The sequence below is a fragment of the Balaenoptera musculus genome, chromosome 4, assembly GCF_009873245.2.
Source record: "Balaenoptera musculus isolate JJ_BM4_2016_0621 chromosome 4, mBalMus1.pri.v3, whole genome shotgun sequence".
In the NCBI taxonomy this organism is placed as follows: Eukaryota; Metazoa; Chordata; class Mammalia; order Artiodactyla; family Balaenopteridae; genus Balaenoptera; species Balaenoptera musculus.
Genome location: NC_045788.1, coordinates 131,564,736 through 131,585,559, shown reverse-complemented (window position 1 = coordinate 131,585,559; position 20,824 = coordinate 131,564,736). Strand labels below are relative to the sequence as shown.

General features: G+C 45.8%; 1 protein-coding gene across 1 annotated transcript in view; it reads left to right on the top strand.

The window, feature by feature from the left end:
• The window catches only part of TIAM1 (TIAM Rac1 associated GEF 1), a 391,451-nt gene that overhangs the window by 75,773 nt on the left and 294,854 nt on the right, over window positions 1-20,824 (top strand). Inside the window, exon 2 of the mRNA XM_036850153.1 lies at window positions 9,975-10,027. The gene's annotated coding sequence lies outside the window, so the exon portion shown is untranslated. The remainder of the gene's footprint in view (window positions 1-9,974; window positions 10,028-20,824) is intronic.

The window sequence follows — 20,824 nt, the reverse complement described above, 5'->3', positions numbered from 1 at the left end:
AAATTTCTTTCCTTATTCCTGGGCTTCTAGAAGTGTGTCTTGGAGCTTTTGGGAGATGAATAATTGAGTAATTGATACTGCTTTTGACGGTCTTTATTGTTATTTATTTCTTTTTTACTGAGCTGTAGTTGATGTACAGTATTATGTAAGTTTCAGGTATACAACATAATGATTCTCAATTTTTAAAGGTTATATTCCATTTATAGTTATTATAAAATGTTGGCTCTGTTCCTTGTTGGTCTTTAAATTGTTGTCAACTCAGAGAGGAAGGGTGACTCTTACTATATGAGAAGCTTTATTTTGAAACTGTGGACAAATGGTCTGGTGAATTGAATACTCCAGAGGATTCTATTTAAAACTAGCTTCTATGTTGTAATGTTGAGGGAAAAAAGCAAGATGCTGGGATATGCCTAGGATGCCACTTTTGCTAAAAGTAAGTAAACAAATTGGCGCTTACCTCTGAGGAGTGAAAATGAGGGTAGTAATGACTTGAAGAGAAAACTTTCCACCTATTAACTTTGTATGTTTCTGTATTGTTTATTTTTTTCTTTTTAATTATAAGCATGTAATAAAGCAAATCCAGACTGAACAGAAAGCCTGGCTATATTTTAATAGGGCTCATCTGGGTATGGGCAATAACCTTTCTATTGTCTTCTTAAGATAGTTTGCCATTTACCCAATGTAAAGTTTACATGTGTCTAGTTTATAAGTTGTAACTTAGTAATTTTAGATACAATTAATGTTGGTTGCTAGAAAATCATAATGGCAGACATATTCAAACTTGCTCAGCATGGGCAGAAATTTAAACTTAAACTTCACTGTGAATTCTCCCTTCACCTTATTATTATTTTTACCAATTTTTTTTTTCTTTGCTGCGCCACATGGCACGTGGGATCTTATTTCCCTGACCAGGGACTGAACCCATGTCCCCTGCATTGGAAGCGCAGAGTCTTAACCCACTGGACCGCCAGGGAAGTCCCTACCAATTGTTTGTTAATGAGGTTGATCATCTACTCGTATGCATGGCCCAAGCTGGTCATTTTTCAGGACTTCTGACAGAGATTCTAAAACTTCCTGGAGGTATTCTGCGAGCTGACTTGGGGCCATTATGTTTTCCCAGTTCTCCTTGACTGTGTGCTCTCAGCTGCCTTGGACATGGAGAGTCACTCGACTTCACTGGCTTTCCCAGACCAGCATCGTGTTCTCTGATACCAGCTGTCCTGCCTTCCCACCTCTTTCCCCTTAAATGAACTTCTTTCCTGTGCTTGGCAGTTCATGTCCTCTGTCTTCATCTTTAGGGCATCCTCTGGTGTTCCTGATCTCGAATTAGGAAAAATAAATTGAGTCCCATTCCCTGTGGCTCCAAGCATTTGAAAAGGCAGGGAATGTGTGGATTATTGTACAAGAAATAGATCAGTGTGTAATAGCCTAAAATGGAAAAAGAAATGTGACTGCTTATTCAGGCATTTGCAAAATGATGCAGGCTGCCTCCCCCAACTGTCTTTTATAAAAACAATTTCCAGAAATGTGTGCACTAGGTAAATGATATGTTACTGATACAAAGCACAACTGTGATTATACTAGCAGAGGATTATATTTCCTCTGTTTTACAGTCTGTGTGAATTTCTTTCAAGTTATTAGGTTGAACTGTATGAATTGCCAAATTGAGCTACCAAAAGGGCAGTTTCATCCAATTCAACCTAAGAGAGCTTATTTGCTGAGTTGTAAGATGTGGGAAATATGTGTCTGCATAAGGAAAGAACATCAGATGGACGTGCTTTAAGGAAACTGGGCATCCTTTTTTTATTTGAACCTGTCTCTAATGGTTAGTATTCACTTAGTTGACACTTTGTTGTTGCCTCACTAGCTTTCAGAAAGTATATAGAGCAAAATTGGTTGCCTAGCAACATGTTCCAGCCCAGGAGGGTTGGAGAGTGGGTCAGTGATGAACAATTATGTACAATCAAGTTTAAAAATGCATAGCAGCCTGCTACATCCATGCTCTGACCACCAGGAAGCATCAGCATTCTGCTGGCTTGGGTCTATGGCTGTTGTATGTGAATTTATTGCAGTTGTGGTCTGGATTTCATGGTTGCAATTCAGAAAAATTTTGCGCTGGACCAAAGTAGGCTTCTGGGCCCCTCTGTACATTGGTCCATTTTGCAGAAGCATCTGACACCCATCATTTGGATGGCTGCCTATCTGGACACTCATCCCTTTGAAAAGTGAAAAGAGAAAATGAAGAATTTGCTTAATTGTGATTGTTTTCATCCCAGCAAATTGGCCTCTATTAGTGAATCTGTAATTTGCCAAAGAACAAGTACACACAAAATGAGTGACAACGGTCCCCTTACTCAACCCAAATCATTTTTTCAAGAATTACGAATGCTGGGCAGACGTTCTCTCTGAAATGGCCCAAGCCCTTAATCGTTTCCCCTCCTTCCGTTCCAGCAAAACAGAAGACACATTTTGCATCATCCCGTCCTTACTTAATCTTTCTGTCAGCACACGTATCAATGGTGTAAATCCTGAAAGCAGCAGGAAAGCTAGGAGGCATTTTTATAACGCTGGCAAAGCTAATAAAGCACATTTCATTGTTAAGAATCATTGAGTTTAATTGGCAAATCAATTTTTAGGCCCTTTCCATTTGTATTTTGTTTAATCAACAAAAATAAATCGCCGTGCCAACCTTGAAAGCTCCAAGTTGGAGAACAGTGGCAAATAATTTCGTTCGTCCTGCCAAAAGTGCTTTCCAACAGAAATGTCTTAATTGAAGATGATTTATATTCAGAAGCGTTTTATCATTTGTCTGAAGAAGGAAAAAGCTGTGTAAGCAAGTAGTATGCAGTCGTTTTTGGCATTGTTTTTGACATTTATCTACACTCTATCCTTCAGATGTTTATAGAAAAGCGACCTTCCCTAGCCCTTCTTGCTAATGATTCAGGCTCCGTGTCCTGATGTAGCTGTCAATTAGCCCCTGTAGCCTTTGGTGAGAGGTCTTTGCTGAGGAGGACTTCCAAAACCTAGGCTTTTTCCCCTTTTCTGCAGGGTTTTACTAACCCTGAATCCTGATCTCTGGGCCTTTGGTGGAAAATGGCTGACATCTTAGTGCTGGAAGATGGGCATCCTGAGCGGGCCTGGGAGAAGTGGGCTGCTGTCTTGCTTTTTTGGTAGGAAAACCTCACTAGCCATGCTGACCGTGGCGTTTTGGCTTTTTCTGCCTTCTTTACACTCCAGGGAGGGGGGAGAGGTGACAAGAAGTACCACTTATGTGATGCCTACATAGTGTGTTCTCATTTCTTTTTTTAAGAACAAGTTCCCTGCTGTCTCTTTTTTTTTTAAAATTTATTTATTTATTTATTTATTTTTGGCTGTGTTGGGTCTTCGTTTCTGTGCGAGGGCTTTCTCTAGTTGCGGCGAGCTGGGGCCACTCTTCGTCGCGGTGCGCGGACCTATCACTGTCGCGGCCTCTCTTGTTGCGGAGCACAGGCTCCAGACGCGCAGGCTCAGTAGTTGTGGCTCACGGGCTCCAGACGCGCAGGCTCAGTAGTTGTGGCTCACGGGCCTAGTCGCTCCGTGGCATGTGGGATCTTCCGGGATCAGGGCTCGAGCCCGTGTGCCCTGCGTTGGCAGGCAGATTCTCAACCACTGCGCCGCCAGGGAAGCCCCCCTCATTTCTCATGACAGCCCTGAGAGGTAAGGAAGCGAAACCCCACGTGTCCGGTGAGGAAGCTGAGGCCCAGAGAACACCGGTAACAGTTTGTACGTGGAGTGCCTGCCATTGGCATTCTGTTCCATTTGTCTCCAGTCATCTTCCCATGTCACTGGTGCTGGGAAGTAGCAAAGACCCCCCCCCCCAAAAACCCCAGCTTCACTGAACCACGTTTCCCCTCGCAGGGCTCCTGGGGGACAGGTACCGTAGCGTGATAGTGGCTGGCGCTCTGCAGGCTCTTGCTGTGTGCCTGGCATGTTTCCAGGAGCTTCGTGTGGGCTCTTAATTCGTGTAAACTTCATTCTCCTCTTAGCTACTTCCATCCTCATCTTACAGATGAGGAAACTGAGGCACGGAGTAGTTGGTGGACTGGTCCAAGGTCACACGGCGAATAGTTGGGGACCATTTGAATCCAGGTCATCTGCCCCAGCATCTGTGATCTTAGGGGTTTGCCTTCCACGGCATGTACCCTTGTTTGTTCGTCCTTCCCCTTGCCTCCAAAGCAGCGGGGAAGATGATGAAGCAAGAGGAAGGGAAAACAGTACAGTTTTATGGGCAGTGGAGGCCATTGTTTTACTTGCCTCAATTTTGGGCTCATTCATTGATCTTCCTTCAGCTGTACTGGGATGCCCTTCCTGCTGCCATCTCTCCACTTCCCATTGGTTCTCGTGCCTCTGCGAAAGCTCCGTCTTCCACGGGGCCCTTTCAGATTAATTAAACAACTGGGAGGCCAGTTGTTTTCCAGGGGTCACCAGGAAACCCACAGTGTGAGCTGCACATTACTCAAGGCGCAAAAAAAAGGAACCTCAATAAACCCAGAACCAAACTCAGCAACTTCTAAACAACGCCCTGTAAGTAACCAGTTCTAGGAAGCTGATGGGATGGTAAAAATCTAGCAACTACCTGAAATTCCGCACATTCTTTGGGAATTTACTAGGGCCCCACTCTCAGCACCTTCAGGTACCAGGGATCAAGTGATCCTCAGATCAAGTGAGGAACGAGGGAGAATTTTCACGTTCCCTTGGGGTGGGAAGGCCTACAGCAGGTCAGATCATTAATATAATGCTGAGGGTAATGCCCACAGAGGACAATTTCTGATGCCACGCTCTGTTCAAAGCATTTTGCATATATGATTCATGATCTGGATGCTGTTATTATCCCCATTTTACAGATGAGAAAATCCGCTGTGTGACATGTGCGCGTATATTGTAATTTTAGGAACGCTAAAATACAAAACACATCTTAGACTCAAGGATGTATGTGGTACGTGGCTTGTGGGCTGGTGGTGCCAGTGTCTGGCTGCTTTTCAGAGCACAGCTGCCTCCTTATGAGATGGGCCTTGGCGACTAGCTGAAATGTGCAGGGCAATACCACGGCTGGCATTTATTGAGTTATTACTGTATGCCAGACACTAGTCTAAGAAGTTGACATGAATTTTTAAAATCCTCACAAAAGGATAAGCACTATGATTATGATTGTACCTGATTTATAGATGAGGAAACTGAGTCAGTGGGGTAATCTAACTTGCCCAAGGCCACCCAGGCAGTATGTGACAGGGCCAAGTGTCAGCTAAGGCCATCTGGCTCCGGGCTCTGCCTCTGAGCTAAGGCCCCTGGTATAGCCGGGAAAGGGACAGTGGCACAGGGGATGGACATATACAGGCTCCGTATGGGATGGAGGTTCTGGTTCCTCTCAGGTGCCCTTGCCCCAGTGGTTCGTCACTCCCTTTTGGCATCCATCCTGGTGTGGAACTGGAGGTTGATTTTTTTTTTTTTTTAATTTTTAAAAAATTTATTTGTTTTATTTATTTATTTTCAGCTGCATTGGATCTTCTTTGCGGTGCACGGGCTTCTCATTGCGGTGGCTTCTCTTGTTGCAGAGCATGGGCTGTATGCACGCGGGCTTCAGCAGTTGTGGCTCGTGGGCCCTAGAGCGCAGGCTCAGTAGCTGTGGTGCACGGGCTTAGTTGCTCCGTGGCATGTGAGATCTTCCTGGACCAGGGCCCGAACCCGTGTCCCCTGCACTGGCAGGCGGATTCTTAACCACTGCGCCACCAGGGAAGGTTGATTTTATCAGTCTTTTGTAGGCTTCTGTTTGTACCTGAGATCACCCCACAGCGAAGGAAGTAGAGAAGAGCTCTGACGTGAATCCTAAAACATACCTGGGAAGGCATTGACTGGGTCTTAGAGGCATTTTCTCATTGACGCACACAACGATCCTATGAAGTTCGTACTGAATGGTAAAGGGGGAAGCTGTATATAGCCCAGAGAGGGTGAGCCACATATTCTCGGTCCCACGGCAGGTGAGGGGCGGAGCTGGGCTCAGGCCACGTACACACGTGTCTGTAAGGTAAGGGCTGACTCCGCAGTGGGGATCACCCCTGCCTCCAGATGGGGCCCCTGCCAGCAGCTCTGGGGCATTTCCCGTTGGGTCAGCTCTGCTAGTCTGCTGCTTTCCCTCCTCCTGCTTTGCTGCCTTCCACACTCTCCCTTGCCTCCATGCTCCAAGCTTTTCAGAACAACAGGATGAGATTCTCCTTAGCCCGGAACTGTTTTTGCTATTGCTTGTGCATCCGAGCACCTGCTGAGCCGATGAGCTTTCGAAATGTCACTTGACTGTTGGGAGGGAGCCGTTGAGTGATGAGCCATGAGTGTTTTGTGGGAACATACCATCGCAGCTGCCTCCTTGGGGCGGGTGGTGGTGGGCCAAGCGGAGGCCGTGGTTCCTCCTGCAGCCCGGCCCCTCAGAGAGGGCAGGAGGCTGTGTTCCTGCTCCTGCAGCTGGCACGGGGTCCCCACTGTCAGCCTGGTCATTTTTCTTCCCCTGGGCACACGGTGACTGTTTCTGTGCTATGTTTCTCTTTTTTTTTTTAATTTATTCATTTATTTTTGGCCACGTTGGGTCTCCCTTCCTGCGCGCGGGCTTTCTCTAGTTGCGGCGAGGGGGGGCTACTCTTCATTGCGGTGCACGGGCTTCTCATTGCGGTGGCTTCTCTTGTTGCGGAGCATGGGCTTTAGGCACGAGGGCTTCAGTAGTTGTGGCATGCGGGCTCAGTAGTTGTGGCTCGCGTGCTGTAGAGCGCAGGCTCAGTAGTTGTGGCGCATGGGCTCAGTTGCTCCGTGGCATGTGGGATCTTCCCGGACCAGGGCTCGAACCCGTGTCCCCTGCATTGCCAGGCAGATTCTTATCCACTGCGCCACCAGGGAAGTCCCCTGTGCTGTGTTGCTCTTACAGTGCTGGCTCTCCATTTCTGGGTTAACTTTTGCAAATACAAGTAAATTTTTGACCTTTTTCTTTCTGGATTTCTCTTTTCAGAAAAATGCACATGTATACAAAGTTCCGTATATCAATCCTGGATTTTCATGGGAACCCTTACCCTCAGGGCGTCCTTGAACACATCTCGTTCCCCATACACATACCAGGAAATCTAGCTTAAAAATTGGGTCCCCTACCAACCACCACCAATTGAGGGTAAATATGGAAAATTAAATTTTTGATTCTCTACCCCTGTTCTTTTTCCATTGCTGTCAGTCAGAAGCTGGGCAGGAAAGTATATGGCACAAAGAGGTGACAGAAGAAAGTTTAATAAAGGTGTGTCATGGGGTTGAGAAACAGAAAGGGGGAGTGAGGTACACTGGGGCGATAGGAGGAAACCCCTCTGACTTAGTCCATTCAGACTGTTATAACAGAATAAATGCTGTAAATTTCTCATAGTTCTGGAGGCTGGGAAGTCCAAGATCAAGGCACTGGAGGATTTGGTGTCTGGTGAGGGCCTGCTTCTTGGCTTATAGATGACTGTCACATGACAGAAGGGGGGAGGGAGCTCTCTGGGGTCTCTTTCATAAGGGCGCTAATCCCACTTATGAGTTCTCCACCCTCATGACCTAATCAACTCCCAAAGGCCTCACCTCCTATTACCATCACATTGGGGATTAGGTTTCAACGTATGAATTTTGAGGGGATATAGTCTATGGCACCCTCTAACCCCTAGAAGTAAGGATAGAGGGAGAGGATCACCTGAGAGAAACTGTGACCTGTGATGGAGAGACCCCTAGGTGACCCTGCAGGGAAGAAGCAGGGGGATGCATGCTCCTTCCTTCCTTCCCCTCCTCCTACTCTCCTGGCTTCTACTGGTACCTAAGGGGCCAGAGGGCAAGGGAGCCTGGTGGATGCAGGTCATAGAGGTCAGCCTCCCAGGGCACAGGTCCCAGTGGAAGAAGATGAGAAATAATCTAAAGGGCAACCAGAGAATATTTAGTACATCGCCATTTAGATTCTTAAATAACTTTTATCCTGTAGATGGTACTTTTAAGAGCGCAGGAAGCAGCTCTGTCGTCTGTAAATGCTCTCCCTGGGGATTGGGCATCATGGGAAATTGCTTAGCTTGTGCTATGGAGGTTTTGTAATCCTGTTAGTGATTGGAAACTTCCTGTTCTTTTCAGATGCTTTTAAATCCAGTCTTTTACTTTTTTTTCTGTTTTATTTGTATGCCTGTTATTATAAGGTCACTTTAAAAAGCTTCATTATACCTCATGATGATGAACCAGTCTGCTTGAGTATTACAGGGGATTGTATATAAATCTCTCATGTGGCATTGTGTTCAAAGGTAGTTTCCCCCTATCTTATGATAGCTTGATGTTTAGAAATGAGCATTTCTGGATTTTGGAAACAGAGAAATTATGTCGGGAAGCACTTGAGAAATTAAAAAGTGTTAATGCAGTGCAAGGTTTTACGAGGCAGCGGGGGGTAACTGACGTCACCAAGTTTGGATCTGGGAGTCTGGGATCTGTTGCTGGCACCAGCTCATACTTGCTCTGTGACTTTGGACACCACCTCTAGGCATTTCTATTTGTAAGGTGGAGTTAACATTACAAAGACTCTCTCCTTAAGCAGACTTTAGTCAGGTTCCTCTGAGTCCTGTTTTTGTCTAGATCTGGACCTTGGCCCCTGTCCTGTCTTTGGCCTGCCTAGCCCAATTTTAGCAAGAATCCTGCTAAGTCAGTTCAGAGAGAATCACCCACTCTTGATACGTGATCACCCTCGATATCTGATCACCCTAGGCTACCTTCAGCAAAAATCCCATTGCTTGTTTGTTTAATAAGAATCTCCCTACCCTGCTGTCTCCTCTGAGTAATTTTCTCTCCACTGACTGCCTCACGCTGATTGCTGTAAATCCTCAGGTGTCTTTGCTGTATTCAGAGTTGAGCCCCATCTCCTATTTTGCAATAGCCCTAAAAAAAGTCTTTCTTACCGTTTTAATAAGCATCAGAATAATTTTTTCTTTAACTTTACCCACTAGAAAACCTTGGAATTGTTCAGGATCCTCAAGGACCTCTGATCCAACCTCACCCAATGTCGAGAGTGATGTGGAGCTCACTGTGAGGGGTCTAGTACCTCAGGGCAGCAAATGAGGACCCCATTCACTCCCTTGGGGGCTGGTTCTCATTGTCGAGAAGCTCTGCCTCCGTTTCAAGCTCAAAATCTGCCTTCACTTATACTCACTGATCTCAATTCTGCCTTTCCTCAAAACCTGTTCTTCCTTTAATTGAGTAATTTAGCTTCTTAAATTGTAGCCATCTTAATGAAGATAATTTTAAGCTGTGTCTTTTCTTTTTTTTTAAATTTATTTACTTATTTTATATTTATTTTTGGCTGTGTTGGGTCTTCATTACCGCACACAGGCTTTCTCTAGTTGCGGTGAGCGGGCTTCTCATTGCAGTGGCTTCTAGTGGAGCACAGGCTCTAGGCACGCGGGCTTCAGTGGTTGTGGCACACGGGCTTCAATAGTTGTGGCACGTGGGCTCAGTAGTTGTGTGGCGCACGGGCTTAGTTGCTCTGAGGCATGTGGGATCTTCTCGGACCAGGGCTCGAACCCGTGTCCCCTACATTGGCAGGCGGATTCTTAACCACTGCACCACCAGAGAAGCCCCTAAGCTGTGTCTTTATTGCCCTTCTTGCTTTCTTTAACAGGACTCTGAGCCTGGTTGAACCTGTGTTTCCCACTCTGGGAAGATGCATAAGGGTGATGTCTTGGAGGTCTTCTCTCTGTGGACCGTGTCTTTATTTCGTAAACTCTTGGGTTGCCCTGTTCCTCTGCGTCTAATTCTAAGTCCTTTGTTTCTTTCCTCTTTTAGCTCTTGCTGATGCCTTGTTTGATACAAGTTTATAAATGATGTGCTTCTTTTCCTTTCATGAAGTAAAGTGCATGGGATTTGTGAAAGCTGTTTACCACTTAGAAGTCTTTTTTTTTTTTAATTTTCAGGTTGATGGCTATTTTCCAGATGTTAACATCATCAGAAGCCTGACCTCCGCATGGTATGTATGCTCTGAAGGACCTTTTAGGTCCATCAAGGGTATATAAATACATTAACTTCTTAATTTACTTATCATTTAGCCCTAAATCTGTCCTTGGTGTTTGTCGAGTTTCACCCCCTATTCTTTCACCTCATTCATGGGTGTATTTGAAAAGCAGTGACTTCTACAGGATCAAAACAACCAAAGTTATTTTCTTGAAGAAAGAATTTTAGGATGAGGATTTAAAAAGAAAATCAGATTTACTTGTAAATATTTCAATATGACTCTGAAAAGGTAAGGATTCATTTTGTTAAAACATCAACAGAATACTATTATCACACGTAAAAAATGAACAATAATTCATTTCTTAATATCACTGAATATTCATGTTCTGATTTCTGATTGTCTAAGAAATATTTTTTCACAGTTACTTAAAAATACCTCAGGGTAATCAAAGGATTTAAACAAAGTCCACACATTGCATTTGGTTGCTATGTCTCTTAAGTCTCTTTTATTTATTTCATAACTTTGTTTATTTTATTTTATTTTTACTTTTGGCTGCATTGGGTCTTCTTTGCTGCGCGCGGGCTTTCTCTAGTTGCAGCGGGCGGGGGCTACTCTTTGTTGCGGTGCGCGGACTTCTCATTGCGGTGGCTTCTCTTGTTGCAGAGCACGGGCTCTAGGCGCATGGGCTTCAGTAGTTGTGGCACGTGGACTCAGTAATTGTGGCTCACGGGCTCTAGAGCTCAGGCTCAGTAGTTGTGGCGCACGGGCTTAGTTGCTCCGTGGCATGTGAGATCTTCCCGGACCAGGGCTTGAACCCGTGTCCCCTGCATTGGCAGGTGGATTCTTAACCACTGAGCCACCAGGGAAGCCCCTAAGTCTCTTTTAATACACAGGTTTCCTGTCCCTCTCTTGTTCTTTTTTTTTTTAATTAAAAAAAATTCTAAAAATTTTTAAAAATGGCATATTTTTTAACTTATTTATTTTAAAAAATCTTAAATTTAGTTTTGGCTGTGCCACAGGGCATGCGGGATCTTCCCTGACCAGGGATTGAACCCGTGCCCCCTGCATTGGGAGCGCGAAGTCTTAACCGCTGGACCGCCAGGGAAGTCCTCTTGTTCTGTCTTGTGATATATTTGGTCAAGAAGCTGGATCTTTTGGATATTTTGAATCTCTTGGATCGGGATCTGTGTGTTTCCCCACAATGTAGATTTTGTTGCCAACATTCTGGTGTTGTCATTTAACGTGGGTTTTTTTTTTTATAATAAAGGTTTTTAAAAAAATTTTATTTATTTTTGGCTGCGTTGGGTCTTCGTTGCCGTGTGCGGGCTTCTCATTGCAGTGGCTCCTCTTGTTGTGGAGCACGGGCTTTAGGTGCGCGGGCTCAGTAGTTGTGGCACACGGGCCCTAGAGCGCGCGGGCTTCAGTAGTTGTGGGGCGTGAGCTTAGTAGTTGTGGCGCACGGGCTTAGCTGCTCTGCGGCATGTGGGATCTTCCGGGACCAGGGATCGAACCTGTGTCCCCTGCATTGGCAGGCGGATTCTTAACCACTGCACCACCAGGGAAGTCCTAATGTGTTTCATTGTCCCCAAAATGTCCTATAAACTAAAGTCTTGATCAGATTTAGGTTCAAATTTGGGGGCAAGAATATTTCATACATGATAGTGTAACTTCCATCAGGTGACATATTCTGGGTGTCACCCAGTTCAGAAGACCAGCCACATGGTAAAGTATAAGCTGTTTCTGTGAGGGAGAGACACTTGTGGCTTGAGAACAAAGGTTGCTGAGAGCTAATTCCTACCTCATGTATCTAGACTTGATTTTCGTCTTAGAAGAATACTCTTGGGTATGAAGGGCTATGCTCCATGTCTTGGTGGGTAGTTTCAGATCTACCAGCTCTCTTTTCTTATTCCTGCCGTTTCTTACAAGAGTGTGCTAAGTGTGCTCGGCCTCACCCCTCCTTCCTAGCACGCTGTGGGCTAGAACTGGGGTAGGCAAATTACAGCCCACGGTTCTGTTTTTATAAATAAAGTTTTATTGGAACACAGCTACACCTGTTTTTTTACGTGTTGTCGGTGGTTGCTTTAGTGCTACAATAGCAGAGTTGAGCAATGGCCTGAACAAAGCCTGAAATATTTACTATTTGGCCATTTACAAAAAGAAAGTTTGCTGACCTCTGGGCTGGAAGGTAAGCAGAAGATGAATAAGGCTTTAGCATATGGAGCAAACAAAAATATTTTCTCATCACTGAAATGCCACTCAGCCTTAGTACCTGTGAATGTGAAATTCTGTGGCTCACAAATTGTGCCTTAAATCATTAAGATAATTTTGTTTTTCTTTGTTCATTTTTCTACCCATTAGATGACATCATCCTTCTACTTGCCTGGAAATATAATTCAACATGGGTGGGTTCACATTTAATAATGGTGACATTTTACTAGGCAGATAATTGACTGTTAGTAATCTCCAGATTCAGCATTTGAGTCCTGATTTGCTATACCCTCTTCCTTAGATAGTATAAAGCTTTCTCTTCCACCAGTGTGCTCCTGTGTGGTTTGTTTTGCCTTTGTATGATGAAGAATTCTCCATCCTTTCAATGAATGTCTCATGCTAAGGGTTTTCAAAATAAGTAGACTTGCATTTTTGTCTCCTAAATGGAACTCAGCTAATTTTATCTAAACTATTCCTTTTGTCTTTTATCTATATTGTATGCTACATTATTATGGATGGCTTTGGAATTTTTCGTGTAAAAAAAAAAATTGAAATAGAGTTAAAATATACAGGACTTTTTTTTTCTTAATTGCATCTTAATGTACTAAAAACCAGAGTGTAATTATTAAAAATGATAGAAGGAAAGAATTAAAACAATAAAATTGCTTAGCAAAGCTCCTGTTTCATAATGCATTCGGAAATAATTGGTATCATAATGTGTAATTCACAATCTTTCTTTGAAGTATGAAGCTTAAGCTTGGGTGGGCAGGGGACCTCTTAGGACGTGGTGATGTCTGAATTAGTTCCTACAGTAGCACTTCTGAATCTGTACACAGATTGTAGCATCTTGCTACCTGCCTTGTGTTTTTTTTTTGTTTTTTGTTTCTTTGTGATAGAGAGAGATACTTCCTAGAGGAAGGGCTAGGACAGAGGGTCCTCTAATGCTTTACCAGACACCTACTACTGCCCTGTTGATTAGGGAAGGGAGGAGAAGAGAAACTCCTTAATATAGGCTGTGGCTTTAGCTCAGGCCACAGGGTAGTTTCCTGGGGAGTTGATGTAGACCAAGTAGAGGACCTTTTTTGCCCAGGTGTCAGGTAAGCCTGGGCCTTATGCTTCAAACAGGCTGAGAAGCCTCCTTGGCTTATTTTCTAGACCCATCCCCTCATCTGGCCCCGAGGATCTTATTGCTGAGATGGCCAGAGTTGATGAATCCAAGAAGAAGCACCATCAGGAAAAAGAGGGAAAGGGATTGGACTCCCAGGCTTGGAGTCTGAGCCTCAGTTTCCCTATGGCCCGGGCATTTGGCTCCCCGAGCATTGGGAGACAAGAACACACAAGGACTCAAATAAGGAGAGAACATTCCAGGCAGACCTGAGCTTTTATTCGCTACTCCTTTGGTTCAAGCATTCCGTGCCCAGGACCCGCCATATCCAGGCTCCTTCTCAGAGCAGTGGTGGTGCTGGTGGTGGTGGTGGTGGTGGTGGTGCTGATGGTGCTGGTGGTGATGGGGGTGCTGGTGATGCGGGTGGTGGTGGTGCTGGTGGTGATGGGGGTGATGGTGGTGCTGGTGGTGGTGGTGGTGGTGATGGGAGTGCTGGTGGTGGTGGTGGTGGTGATGGGAGTGCTGGTGGTGGTGGTGGTGGTGATGGGGGTGCTGGTGGTGCTGGTGGTGCTGGTGGTGGTGCTGATGGTGCTGGGGGTGATGGGGGTGATAGTGGCGCTGGTGGTGGTGATTGGGGTGCTGGTGGTGGTGATGGGGGTGCTGGTGGTGCTGGTGGTGATGGTGGTGGTGGTGGTGGTGGTGGTGCTGATGGTGCTGGTGGTGATGGGGGTGATGGTGGTGCTGGTGATGGTGATGGTGATGCGGGTGCTGGTGGTGCTGGTGATGGGAGGAGTGCCGTTCACCACACCTGGCGCTGAATTCCTGAGCCCCAGCCTGCTGGGGGAAGTTAGCTCTGTAAAGGGGTTGAGGTCAAGACAGTCACACCAGAGCTTATCTTGTGAAAGAGTTGTCCTGAGGGTGGCAGGCTGGGGAGGCAGCACTGCGCAGTATACTTATTTGAAGAAGACCACTCCTGTTCAGAAATTTGGGGCCTCTTTTCTGGAAATAGCTTTTAGAGTCTGGGGTATATTCTTTGGAATATCTTCATCAATGGCCAATTTTTCTCTTTTTGGATGGCTTTGATCTTTCAGTAAAATTCTTTTTTAAAAAATTCTTTTTCTTGTTTTAATTTTTTTTTCGGTAAAATTCAAATGTCGCCTTCCCAGACAAGCCTCCCTGAGAACTGAATATGAAGTAGCAGCCCCTCCACACACACTCTCCCCACCCCCTCATCACCCTCTGTGTTCATCGCCCGTCCTTCCCAAGGTCACCAATGGCCCATGACCTCAATCAGGGGCTGCCACGGCTCTCATTCAGAGACAAGTCTGCCACACAGGGTGAGTTCTTCAGTTGGATAGTGTCTTAAAAATAGTTTTCCAAGGTGACTACATTGAGGGAATAATTGAGATTCAGAAATATGTGTTCTGATCTATCTTGGTGACCAAACCAAACCAAACCAAGACAGTCTCCTCATCAAATCTCATGTGTTGGCATGGTCTGCAGCGTGGAGGCTCAGGTAGGGTGCAGGGTGTCTATCTAACCGTGGTTTTAGACCTTAGTAGCCCCTCCTCTCTCCACCGGGCCCCCAGCACAGTTTCACTTGGGTAACAAGGAGATTCACCCCGATCAGAGTCTCTCTCCCTCAGAGCTGCCGACGCTTTGGGCTGGATACTTCCCTGTGGTGCGGGCTGTCCTGAGCTTTGTGGGATGTTTAGCAGCATCCTGGGCCTCTGCCCACTAGATGCCAGTACCCTGCCCCACCTGTGACAACCGAAGTGCCTCCAGACATTGCCGGATGGCCCTGGGGAAGTGGAGTAAAATTGCCCTGGTTGAGAACCACTGGTCTAGTGATACGCTGTCATACCCAAGACTCTACCATTAACCTTTTACACCATCCTTTATCATTTATCCATTAGTGTGGATCAAATTTGCTAATGTGTAAGAAAATACTTTGAAACAATAGCATGTTGTTCAAATTTGGATTATGTTGATGACTGAAGTTTTGTTTTGTAACCTACATTCGTGGTTACAGTTTCTTTGTCACCATTGTCCCTAGTTTTTCCCTTTGTCATTTATGAAATATTCTCCTCCACTCCCGATCTGTTTTCCCTCACCCAACCAAGGAGGATGTCGTCCTTTGCTAATGCGTTGTGTGAGTTTGATACCAAAGATCACAGTCTTGGCTGGCAGAAATCTTGAAGGATCTTTAGGCAATAAATATCCAATGAATGTCAACGTCATCATTATCATTTTGTCCATTCCCACTGAAGAAACTAAGGCCCAAGGAGGGACAGGGCTTCACCTAAGTTGTGGTTACCGGCAGAGCCATGACTGTATGGGTGTTTCTGGGGAACTTTCTTACACTTTTGTTTTCTGTGCGGTTAATGCTGTGATTGGCAGAGTTCTCTGGGGGGCTCTTACCTCTCCCTTGAGCTCCTTGCTGGAGCCTGAACATTAAGTGTCCCTGTCCTAGGCTTGCCAGAGGACTTGCTAACAAAAAGTTTTCAAAAAGGATGATCAGGGAAGAAATTAGGGGAGTCCGAGAAAGGGAGGGACAGAGGAGTGCTTTGAGGAGACATTTAATGAAAATGCGGAAACTGTGTGAGACAAACAATGCAAAGGAAATAAGAAGAGGAGGAAAGGGGAACCTCTGATAAAGGAACCAAGGAGTTCAATCAACCAAATGCAGTGTGTGGATCTTGTTTAGATGTTGATTTGAATGGACCAACTCTGTGTGTGTGTGTGTGTGTGTGTGTGTGTGTGTGTTGAAACAGGATTGAATAGTTGAATTGGATTACGGGTCCATGGGGATTATGTCCTCACACAACTTTCCGTAGTAAAAAGTTAAAAAGAAATGGAAAGCTGATCAATTTCAGTAAATTATAAACTTCTTTGCAATGACAAAAAATATAAATAGTGTGAGACATTTGTTAATTTGTAAGTCTTACCTTAAAGAGGCTCTTCCGAGCCTAGCCAATGCTCTCCAGTTTTCCTGGCAAGGTCCTTTTGCCCTGGGTGACAGGCACATGTGGAACTCGAGCTGGAGGAAGCTTGTCCTCACCAGGTGGGCAGGGAGGCTGCCTTTCCAGTGTCCCCTGCCCGCCCCCCCCCCCCAATCCCCACGCCAGCAGAGAGCCTGCAGTGTTCCTGGGGAGTTGTGGTGCCCCTGGGAAAGAAACACGAGGGTCTTCCTCTCTGACCATCCCTGTGTCTTTCTGCCCCCTCCCAGAAATGGTCTGTGGGACCAACTTATTTTTTTCCACATATATTTTATAATTTAAATATTATGTAAGTAATATATGCTCTTTGTAAAAACCATGCACAATAAAAATGAAAGTTCCTGTCCTTCTCTCTTTCCCCTCCCATTGATTTCATTGCCTTTTCCAGAAATACATAAATATTTATAATAAAGTGATGAGTATCTTTTTAGGTCTCTTTTGGTTATTACCAGCATGTCAGAGTTTTATTTTCTTTCTTTAATTTTTAATGATGCAAAAAAATTTTTTAAGCAGTCACAGAAAATTGGGAGTATAGCCCCAAAGAATTTTCTTTCCTCCACCCTAACCCCCAATCAAATATTGCCTATTGTTCTCATCATGTCCTTATAAGTGAAAGGATCTAGTTCAAATGAGATGTTGCATTTAGTTGTCATGTCTCTGAGCACCTGTTATGAGCTATGCCTTGTTCTAAACCCTAGGAATGTATCAGCAAAAAATACAGACGATAATCTGTCTTTGTGGAGCTTGCATTCTAGTAGGGGAGACAGAAAAACAATAAATGTAACAAATACTAAATCTTGTAGAATGGTATGAGATAAATGCTATAGATCAGGGCTCCCCAACACTCGGGCCGTGGACCGGTGGAACCGGGCCGCACAGCAGGAGGTGAGTGGCGGGCCAGCGAGCGAAGCTTCATCTGCAGCTCAGATGTCAGACAGGAAGAGTCAGACAAGCAGAGTCAGACAGGAAGTGGCAAAGAGGATCAACAAAATCATAGTCCAAAATCTCACTCATGAGGACAAGAGAGAACTTCAGTGGGGAATGTCAAGAAACATAAGAAAAGGTGGAACCTAGAAAAAGTCATCAGATGAAGGAGCAGTAGTAGAATGAAGACATTTCCATGAGTTAAAAAGGAATCAGCCCAAAGCAGGGGGTGGTGGAGAATTAACTGGCCTACAGAGACTGAAAGACCTGGCCCACTGGCCTCCTTGCTCACACACACCGGGATGCACCCTCCTCAAAGCCTTGGCACTGGCTTATGATCTCTTCCCGCGCATTCTTCCTTGATATCCACACTTGCTTTCAGTGTTCGTCCAAACGCCCTTTCTCATCAGGCCGGTCCTGAGCAATGTTTTTAAAATGGCACCCCAATGACCTTGTGCCCTGCTATGCTTTTATCTACAGCAGCGGTCCCCAACCTTTTTGGCACCAGGGACCAGTTTTGTGGAAGACAGTTTTTCCACAGACCAGGGAGGGTGGGGGGACGATATGGTCCAGGCGGTGATGCGAGTGATGGACACATGTCCACACGTGACCTCTCTACTGAGCTTCAGCCCAGTCACTCCAGTTTCTGGGGGATTCACAACAAATAACCACAAACTTAGGGTCTTAAAACAACGCACGTGGACTTCCCTGGTGGCGCAGTGGTTAGGAATCCACCTGCCAATGCAGGGGACACAGGTTCAATCCCTGGTCCAGGAAGGTTCCACATGCCACAGAGCAACTAAGCCTGTGCGCCACAACTACTGAGCCTGCGCTCTAGAGCCCGTGAGGCACAACTACTGGTGCCCGCGTGCCTAAAGCCCATGCTCCACAACAAGAGATGCCACCGCAATGAGAAGCCCGTGCACCACAACAAAGGGTAGCCCCAGCTCTCCGCAACTAGAGAAAAGCCCGCGCGTAGCAACAAAGACCCAATGCAGCCAAAAATAAATAAATAAATAAATTTATTAAAAACAGAAAAACCCCACATGCTTATGATCTCACAGTCCTGTGAGTCAGGAGTCTGGGTGCCCTTGAGTGGGTCTTACAAGGCTATAATCAAGGTGTTGGCCAGGCTGCATTCTCATCTGGAGGCTGGTCTGGGGAAGAAACTGCCTCCAAGCTCATTCATGTGGTACCAGAATTCATTTCCTTTCAGCTGTGGGCTGGAGAGGTCTGGATTTCTACTGACTGTCAGCTGGAGGTCACTCAGCTCCCAGGGGCCACCCGCAGTTCGTGCCACACGGCCCCGTCCACAGGCAGTTCACAGCCTGGCAGTTTGCTTTTCAAAGGCCCAGCCTGCTAAGGTGGACTCTTACATAATGAAATGTCATCAGTGGAGTGACATCTCATCACCTTTGCTGTATTCCATTGGTCAAAGTCAAGTCACAGGTCCCGCCCACAATCAAGGAGAGGGGCTTGTACAAAGGTGAGGATGCTTGAGTCATCTGAGGGTGTGCCCTCCATAGCATGGCTTACTGATCTGGGAAATTCACCTTGAAACCAGAGCTCACCATTTTCCCTCTTCCAACTTCCTGCTATCTGTTAGTGTTATCACTAGTCTTCCAGCCACCAGATTTTCAGTGTGAGTGTTAACATTGACACCTCTTTTTCTTTGTTATTTTCATTTCACTTATTTCACCTTATTTCATGTTTCACCTTTCACTTTTTAAGTCCTCTCCCATTTTCTTTGAAGTGTCCTTGAAATCTATCTTCCTAAACACTGACTTGCATCTCTATCTCTCTCTGTCTCTGTCTCACACACACACACACACACACACACACACACTCTGGTATTGCATCTCCTCTAGAGTATGATGTTAGCCTAATTGTCCAACCTTTTCCCAATTAGCAGGTTGCTTCGCTATTTTGTTTTCATCCTGTTGGTTCAGAGCGTGTCTGTCCCTCCAGGAATGTCCTCAGCACCCCTCTTCCATTCTTTTCCAGCAGATTCCACCTCACCCCCTGCCCCCCAGCCCCGAGCCCCCTTGATCACTCCTTTCTCTGAGCCCCACTTAACGCCTGGTGCTTTCCACCCTGGCTTCGTGTTTTAATCATCAAGGTCACTTGAGTTGGATTACTCAACCATGTATAGACTTGGCCAAGTTCCCTCTTCACAGAACATATATATTTTTTTATTAAAGCAATGTCAGGTGAATTATCTGAATTTAAAAATGCATGAGAAAAATATGATCTATTAAATCAAGCATGCGGTCTGTTTGGCAGTCTGAATCACCCAGCCCGCCTGTCCCTTTGGCTGGCTCTGCCTGGGGTTGGGAACCCCAGATATCAGCAGGCGTGATGGATGGGCAACGCCAGGACGCCTGTGGCCCAGCTGACTGGCTGTGCCTGCTGCTTGAGGCCTGATTTATGTTCACCTCGGAGCTACAGATCACCCCATGGTATAACACAGATGACAAGGCATGTCTTAGCCTGTGGGGCCTCAGCCCTATCCATCTTGTGTGAACTTTTTTCCCTCTTAAATTCTCAGCTTGGCTTCTTAGCTTAATTGGCTTCTGGATGGATTCGGTGCTCTCTAGTGATGTCTGAGGCCCGCAAGGACTGTTTGGATGGACTCTCCAAGAGGGAAAGGTGATCGTCCCCCTCTTGGCCCCTCTGTGGGTCAACGCTGCTCTTTGCTGGGTCTTTTGGTTGCATGCTGTGTGCTCTGCACTTTCCTACATCCTGGGAAGCAGGATGCATTGGTTCTGCCTTGAGGAAACTTAGATCTGGGTGGGAAGCAGGGCACCCGTGAGAAAAAGCAACCCTTCTTAACAGCAGAACTAGAGGTAGAAGCTGTGGTTATATAGGACCAAGGAAACATGTTGGAGAAGTATCTTGGACTTGCTTCTCTGGAATAGGAGAGAGGCTCTGTTGCTTGTGATGGGGAAGGTGGGAGGGGCCCCTTTGAAAGGAGCTGGTTTGGGAGGATTCCAGTTCTTTTGGTGGGATATAGAGTTGGCTTTATATTCTGGGAGGGAGGGAGTTGAGTCCTGCCTCTGTCTAATAACAGCCAGTGGACGAAGGGGCAGCTGTGCTCCCCACGGGCCAGGGCGTCCTGCCTTCTATAGCTGCATCCTCCACGGGTAGCTCCTTCCACCATCCCGTAGATTCTTCAGGGAGGGAAGAGGCCGGGCGTGTGGTTGCTGCCTGATACCAGACTGGTTGACCAGCGAGAGTCCCCAGGCCCCATGCACTTTCCTTCTTTTTTACAGCCTGCCAGATGTTTGCTTTTCTGCCTAATCCAATTATGCCAAGGTGTGGGCATTTTTTGCTTAGTCTTGGTCAATTGGCAGGGAACTCTCCTGGTGCTTTATATAGTAGATTGCCCTGATGCCAAACACAGTCCTACCCAAGAAAGAAAAGGGACTTTTGTTGTGACACCTGCCAGGAAGTGTTCTCTGTGGAAGTAGCTGGTATTTTTCTGTGGAAACTTTGTGGAGGGAACTAGCAGTTATTAAAAAGGAAAACAAAACAACAGCTACTATTTTTTTCAAGCACCTACTGTGTCCGGCATTG